Here is a 7138-nt window from a genome sequence, read left to right as displayed (position 1 = left end):
GTCTGTCGGTCAGCGATCCTGGAGCCTTCCCCGGGTGGTAGCTTCTGGGGGGAGGAGCGTTAAAAAGACAAACTTTTGCCCTCGGGGATCTTACACACGTACCTTGGAGGACACTTACTGTTTATTCGCGGCCCCAACATTTCTGCGAAGATGCTCTGTCTTCCCAGGGCTGCTGGACATCCTCAGGTCATCTCCAGTATGTCCGAGAACCCCACCCGCCCCAGAAGTGGGACGCCTTCCTTCGAGACACGGCTGGGGAGACACAGCCGGGCAGGGAGGGCCGCAGGCGTGGTGCGGGCTGACCTAGGTGTGGCCAGTGCTGTCAACACCGACAAGTGACCGAACGTTTGACCCTTAGTTTCTGTAAAATATGGCTGGTCACACCCGTGCGAGGTTGTGTCGTGAGGTCTGAGAGCATGTACCTCCGGGACAAGGCAGGGGGCCGGCACACAGTAGGCGCTTAATACAAAAGGACGAAACCTTTTTCTAGCCCCGACCCGCCGGCCCGCAGCTGTTCCGAGCCACACCGACCCGTCCGCCTCCCCCAGCTCACCTGGATCCAACTCGGGGCTCACGGGTGCTCCTTGCGAGCGCACTGACGGGTTCCCTCACTGTCCCTTCAGAGCGGGCCGTCCCCCGGATGGTCCTCGAGCCCCGTCTGTCTTTACCTGGCCGTGTGCCTGCGGGTCCGGAGGCCCCGCTGAGGGAGGGACGCCGACAGTCCGTCTCCACCACCAGCAGCGGTGGAGGCAGCCCTTCCGCTGCTCCAGGGCCTCCGGTCCTGGCAGGTGGCTCCTGTCACCTGTCCTTATGCTCGCTACCGACGTCCCCCAGGCTACGTTACTGAGTCCTGTAAGAAGTCGTCCTCAGGAGGCCAGGGCTCCTTCCGTTGTCAGCCTCACCACTCCGTGAACACCTCGGTGGTTTCAGGCACGTGCTGTTCGTTCCTTCTACACTGATTGACTTACCGAAAGAACAAGGGTACTAATTAATGATTGTCAGACACTCCCCTCTGACAGCACAACTCCAGGATAATCTGGATTCTGGATGAAACCAGCAGGGGACCGTCCACCTCTCCCCAGCTCACTGCGCCCCATGTCACAGCTGAGAGCGGGGACATCTGCACGGCCACTCGCTCCATCGCCTAATCGTCCAGTCTTCCCCCGAGCACGTCCTCCAGGTCGGGCTGCAGCAGAGCCCAGGCGGACGAGGCCTCACCCCGATCCCCATAGACACCTGCTCACCTGAGAAAGGTGGGGAACGGCCCTCCTGCTTGCGGGTTGGGAAGGGGGTAGCAGGACCTCCTTTGTGGACATGGGTCTACAACACGGCACCGCCTTTTTAAAAAAGATTTTATTTATTTATTTGACAGAGAGAGCGATCACAAGTAGGCAGAGAAGCAGGCAGTGGGAGAGGAGAAAGCAGGCTCCCCGCTGAGCAGAGAGCCCGATGCGGGGCTTGATCTCAGGACCCTGAGATCATGACCTGAGCAAAGGCAGACACTTAACCCACTGAGCCCCTGGCGCCCCAACACGGCACCTTGAATGGAGTCGGGGAATGGGTCTGAGCCACGTGAGCCATGGGCTGCAGGGGTGAGGCGGCCATCAGCACCCTCTGGGAGGGCCCCTCAGGGCAAGCAGGGCACCCCACGCTCACCGACTCGGTCGGAGGGCGGGCAACCCCTGCCGAGGGGTCTGGTCCTTCCAGAGCCTCTCAGAGCGTCCAGAAGGAACAAGCACCTGAGCAGAGGGCCGGTGCCCCTGCATTTCATCACCCAGACGGCTGACCTGGAGGCAAGGGCACAGGTCCGGGAGACCCGTGGCCTCAGTCCTTGCTCCTGGCAGTGCCTCCTGACGGGGGTTTTTCCAGGTTGCTGCTGCCTGCTCTGCCCGGTCCCTGCCTCCAGAGCAGCCGGAGAGGTGCCCCCCCACCCCCCACCAAGAGGCCAGGGAGCTCTTGGGCTTGCTGCTGTTTTGGAAGAGCAGAGGGAGGGCAGGCAGGGTGGGCTTCTCCAGTGGTAGCGTCACACGGGGCACCTGGGGCTGCCTCGGGAGGAGGCTCTGACTCCGTGTGTTCTGTGGCTGTGCCCATTTTACAGGGCAGAAAGCCAAGGCCCAGAAGGAGACTCAGCAGCCTCCCGTCACGGGGTCGGGGCTGGAACCGGGCTCTCTGCCCATCCGGTCCATCCGATCACCTCTTCCAGGAAACGGGGTCTCCCCACAGCTGCCCCACTGCCTGCGTGCCCAGCGGGCCCATCCACCGGACCCCCAGCCCCCCATCCAGCATGTTTGTGTGAGTGAGTGCTCAGTACACGCCAAGAATCTAAATAGCCTGTGACCTCATCCTGCCGGCCTCTATCCACATGAGCTTTTTTTTCAGGAATTTTATCCTCCTGCTACCAGCCCCGGGCGCACTCACACAGAACTCACATTCTGTGGTTTCTCCTGCTTCCCGGAACCCGCTCCCCCAGAGGAGGGCAGGAAAGCCCTCTGCTTACTCACGGTCCAAGGAGGGACTAAGAGAGAACAGATGCCTGGATCCGCGAGCTCTCACGCAGCCAGCAGCTTCCGGCCCCGCGTGTCACAGAGACCCGGCTGCTCTGGGACCTCGGTGCGCCCCCTCCCCAGAGCCCAGAGCCAGCACGGGAAGGCCAAGTGGTTCCCCCGCTCCCAGCCCTCGGCCCCAGACCCCCAGCTTCCCAGCGACCCAGGGTCCTCTCCGGGGTGGCCTGGAGCCCCCCGACAGTCACCAGCATTGGCCCATCCCTCTCCTCCAGTTCCATCAGAATGGCCCGCTCTGATCTTCGGTGCGGAAAGGACGCTAGAGGCCACTTCATTCATTCATCTGTCAGTGCAGTCGCTCAAAGATATTTACTGAGCATCTAGTGTGCACCAGACCCTGTCCTGAGGTACTGGGCCGACGGTGACCAGCCTGCCGGGACGTGCCCTGCCTTGCATTGACTCCCATGTGTGGACTGACACCCCTACCCAGCCCCAACCCATGGGCCCCCCTGCCGTGTGGACCCCCCACTGCATGGACCCCCCTCTCCCCAACCTCCGGCTGCCATGTGGGCCCTGCGTGGACCCCCGCCATGTCTCCTGGGGGCGGGCTGGTGCCCAGAGGTCCCTGGTTGGTGGACGGTCTCTCGTGAGCTGTCAGCAGCAAGCGGGAACCCAGACCTGCTTCCTTTGTGCGTGAAATCTGAGCCCCCGAAGCCCCACACCCTGCTCCCACGCTTCTCCAGGCTGCTTCCTCCTTGCAGTGCTCATTCCCCAGCGCCACGGCCACCTCTGTCCTCAGCCCCCACACTGGACCCGAGCCCGGGCCCAGGGCAGCCAGGTCCCTTGGGGACGGTGTTCCCGTCGTCTGAGCATGTGCTGCGGGAGCACAGCCCCTGGGCAGGTCTGGGGGTCAGGCCCCCACCCCTCTGTGGAGGGCGCCCCGGGTGAGGCCATGGCGGGTCTGCGTGCCTTCATCGTTTTATGCTTCATAATGAGCTTCATAATGAGCTCACGTCTCTGAGCTCATGTCCACGAGCTGGCCTGTCCCCACTCAGGAGTGTCCATCAGCCTGAGGCAGGCTAAGAAACCTCACTTTTGGCCAGTCTGGTGCTGGTCACTCTGGCCTGGGGCCCGATTCCAGAGCCGGCTCTCTCACTGGGCTCTGGTGCTCGGAGGCCTGTGGACTCCTGTCTCTCCTCTGCTGTCCCCGTGCTCCGTGACAGGACCTGATGACAGGTCACATTCACATACATCTTGAGGCAGACACCCACGGCTCAGACTTCCACCGTGACCAAGGCGTCTAGTCTTGAGGGAGGTGTGCGCGGCCGATGACCAGCTGCGGGACCTGGCCCGGGCCGGCCGCTAGGTGGGACATCTGTTCCCTTCTGCTTGCTGGCAGGGCGGCTGTGCACCTGGCTGTTGTTCCCGAGAGGTCCAGGCTCTGCAGTCCCCTGGGTGAGGCTGGACTCTGCCAGGTGTCCCTCCCTGGTCCATGAATCCTCTGGAGGGCAACCAGCCCCATCCCCTGCCCAGCGCCCGTGTCACGGGGGAAGCTCAGGAGACGGATCAGACTCGAGCTCTTAACCAGGCGACGCCACTTCTGTCAGCTGGTTTTCTGCCCTAGGCTGGGTCCTTTCCTCTTGCTCCTTTCTGTGCTCCCAGGCCTGAGGTCCTGCCTGGTCGGGTCCAGGTTGCTCAGACCTCTCGGGCCTCTCCTGGCTCCTCTGCATCATCTGATTCTCCAGGACAGGCTCTTTCTCCGAGCCTGCCCCCTGCACCTGCCCCCCTGCACCTGTGTCTCTTGACTCATTCATGTCATTTTCCCACCAAGCAGGGCATTCTAGAAACTTAGGCCTGGCCCCACCCAGTGTCCACAGAGAACCAGTGACCTCTCATTCTGACAACTCTGATGGTCATCGTAGACTCATTTTTTTAGCCCGTTGAGATCTTTTGCTCCATCTTCTGAAGCTTTAACCTTCCTGGCTTTCCCGCAGTGGGAGTCTGCTTGCTACTCCCTCTGGGTGTTCACTGGGCACTGGACAGGCATGTTTGCAGGCCAGACCTGGAGGAGTGCCCTGCATGGTCCCAACCATGCTATTCTCAGATCAGCCTCCATGCTGTGTTCTCAACGTCAGATGTCAGCCTCCACTGAGCTTGTCTTACTGACGCAGACCAGAAGACCTATCTATCATAGGATGTCCACTGGCCGGGGGGAGGGGGTCCATGGCACCATAGTGAGACTTGGAAAATAATGACCATCATGATGGAAGTTTCTAGAGCCTGGCAAGGAATCTGGATTAGTTTCCTAGGGCTGCCTTAATGAAGCACAGGATGCTGGGGCTTAAAAATGACAAAAAATGTGTTGTCTCACCCTCTGGAGGCCAGAAGGCTGAGATCCAGGCAGGGCAGGACAAATCCTGCCTCCTCTAGCTTCTGACCCCACAGCAATCATGGGTGCTCTTTGGCCACATCTCTCTGTCTCTGCCTTTGTGCTTGCATGGTTCTCTCTGTGTCCCAATGTTCCTTTTCTTATAAGGACACAAATTATTGGCCTATAAGGCCTGCCCTACTCCAGTAGGGCCTCCTCTTAACTTGGCCAAATCTGCCAAGACCCTATTTTCAGTAAGTTCCTGTTCACAGCTTCCAGGTAGACACGATTCAGCCTCGTCTGGGCAGCTTTGGTTCCCCCCCACACTTCCTTAGATATACACTTTCCCCTATCCTCCCAAACTGATATTTTACCCAAGTCTCTATGGGGCTTCCAAGAACTCTTGGGCAGTCCTACCATGCCACCCACTTTGCTCTGGGGCTTCCCTGACACAAGTCCTCTTTGTCCTGTGAAGGCTGGCCAGGACCCTCCCTCCATGCACAGTGGGGCCATGGGGTCTAGCTTCATCCTGTCCCCAGCACCTCCATCACTTCCATCATCCATGGAAACATTCCCAGGACCTGGCGCTGGATTCTGCTCCAGCTCTGAGCTGCCTCTGCCCTATTTGTGCCAACTTGTTTTTCTCTTGCACACAATCAGTTCTCCCTACATGACCGGTCAGCTTGTGTCGTCTCCCCGAGAAGTCCGCTCGGATCGTCCCCTTTGGAAGATACCAAGGAAGAAACATTTTCTCTGTCCTCTCCTCTGAACATGCATCACTGTGTACGGGTTATTCCTCCTAATCAGATCTGAAGGTAGTCTTGCTGTCTCCTTTGCCCTGCATACCCCTGAAATGCTAAGAGGGCCGCTCAGTGAATGTGTGCCAAGTGAACAAATGGAAGAAGAAATGCATTCGAAGCATCGTTTGCTGACACAGCGGAGTGAGGTGCCTAAACCTGCGCTTTCTGGCCACAGATATGACCAAGCAGTAAGCAGAGTAAGATAAACCAGTAAATGGACAAGTATCCACCACAGATTCTTTAAGGGAAACCTGGTTATACATTCTTCTTTGGAATTTCAGATAACATTAATTTAGTGATGTAGTCTAGGTATTTTTTATTCAAATGATGACTTCAGTACCAACTAACTGGCCACAAGAAGATATGTCATCTTAAGACATACACATTCTGGGTACATCAGGTAAAAAGACCTTCAAAAAGTGAGGGATGCCTGGGTGGCTCAGTGGGTTAAGCATCTGCCTTCAGCTCAGGTCACGATCCCAGGGTTCAAGCCCCGGGTTGGGCTTCCTGCTCAGCAGGGAGCCCGCGTCTCCCTCTCTGCCTCTGCTCCCTGTTTGTGCTCTCTCTCCCTCCCTCTGTGCTCTCTCTATCAAATAAGTAAATAAAGTCTTTAAAACAATGCCGTGAGCAAGGATCATCATCATTCAGTTCCAATCTCCATCTCCACCTGCCCCATCCTGAAACACCACAAGAAGCTCCAGGAGCTGAGGCACAGCAGCCTGCTGTCTCTGGCCCCTCTGTGGCCCCAATCTGACTCCCTTAAACCTAGCGGGGACCCAGGTGAAGTGAATGTCGGGTCCCTCTTGATCTTATCTTGCTAATTTATATCTACGATGGCTTAGAGATAACCCCACACAGTCTCTTTAACATTCTTCAGTGGAAGCTTGACCTGTCCACTGCTGGGCACATTGATGCCCAGTCAGCATGACGGCTGTCTTCCCAGGACCAGCCCATGCGGCTGACCCCCCGTCACTGTTTCTGTCCCCTGTCCACGCTGCCTGGGGTCCACCTCCCCCTCCTCTGTCTGCCTCCCCCTCCTCTGTTATCACCTCCTTGGGACCACTGTCTACACTGCTGTGGGAGAAGTTGCTCTCTGGGGAGGGGCAGGGTGTCTGACGGCTGCCCCATTGTTATTCTTGAGTCTTTCCTCTGCGGGCTGTCCCGTAAGGGAGCCCATGGAAGCTGACGAGGATTTGTCTTGTCACTGGGGATAAAGTGTCAGAGGGCTGTGGCCCCGTCCTGGGCGCTCGCAGGGGAGGCTTCCCGTGGGGTCCAGACAGCACACGGGGCAGGGTTTGGATGAAATGAATCCCCCCTCTCCTCTCTCTCAGTCATCGAGCTGCAGAAAATAAAAGTTTCCAACTTCTTGGGCCAAATTCCTATTTTGCACATGATAAATTAATTCAGCCATAGAATAACCTCACCCATACATCGACTCCTCCCCCCAGCACGCCGCTCTGAACCTTACT

This window comes from Mustela nigripes, chromosome 5 (assembly GCF_022355385.1).
Source record: "Mustela nigripes isolate SB6536 chromosome 5, MUSNIG.SB6536, whole genome shotgun sequence".
NCBI lineage: Eukaryota > Metazoa > Chordata > Mammalia > Carnivora > Mustelidae > Mustela > Mustela nigripes.
Note: the sequence above shows the minus strand (reverse complement) of the source record.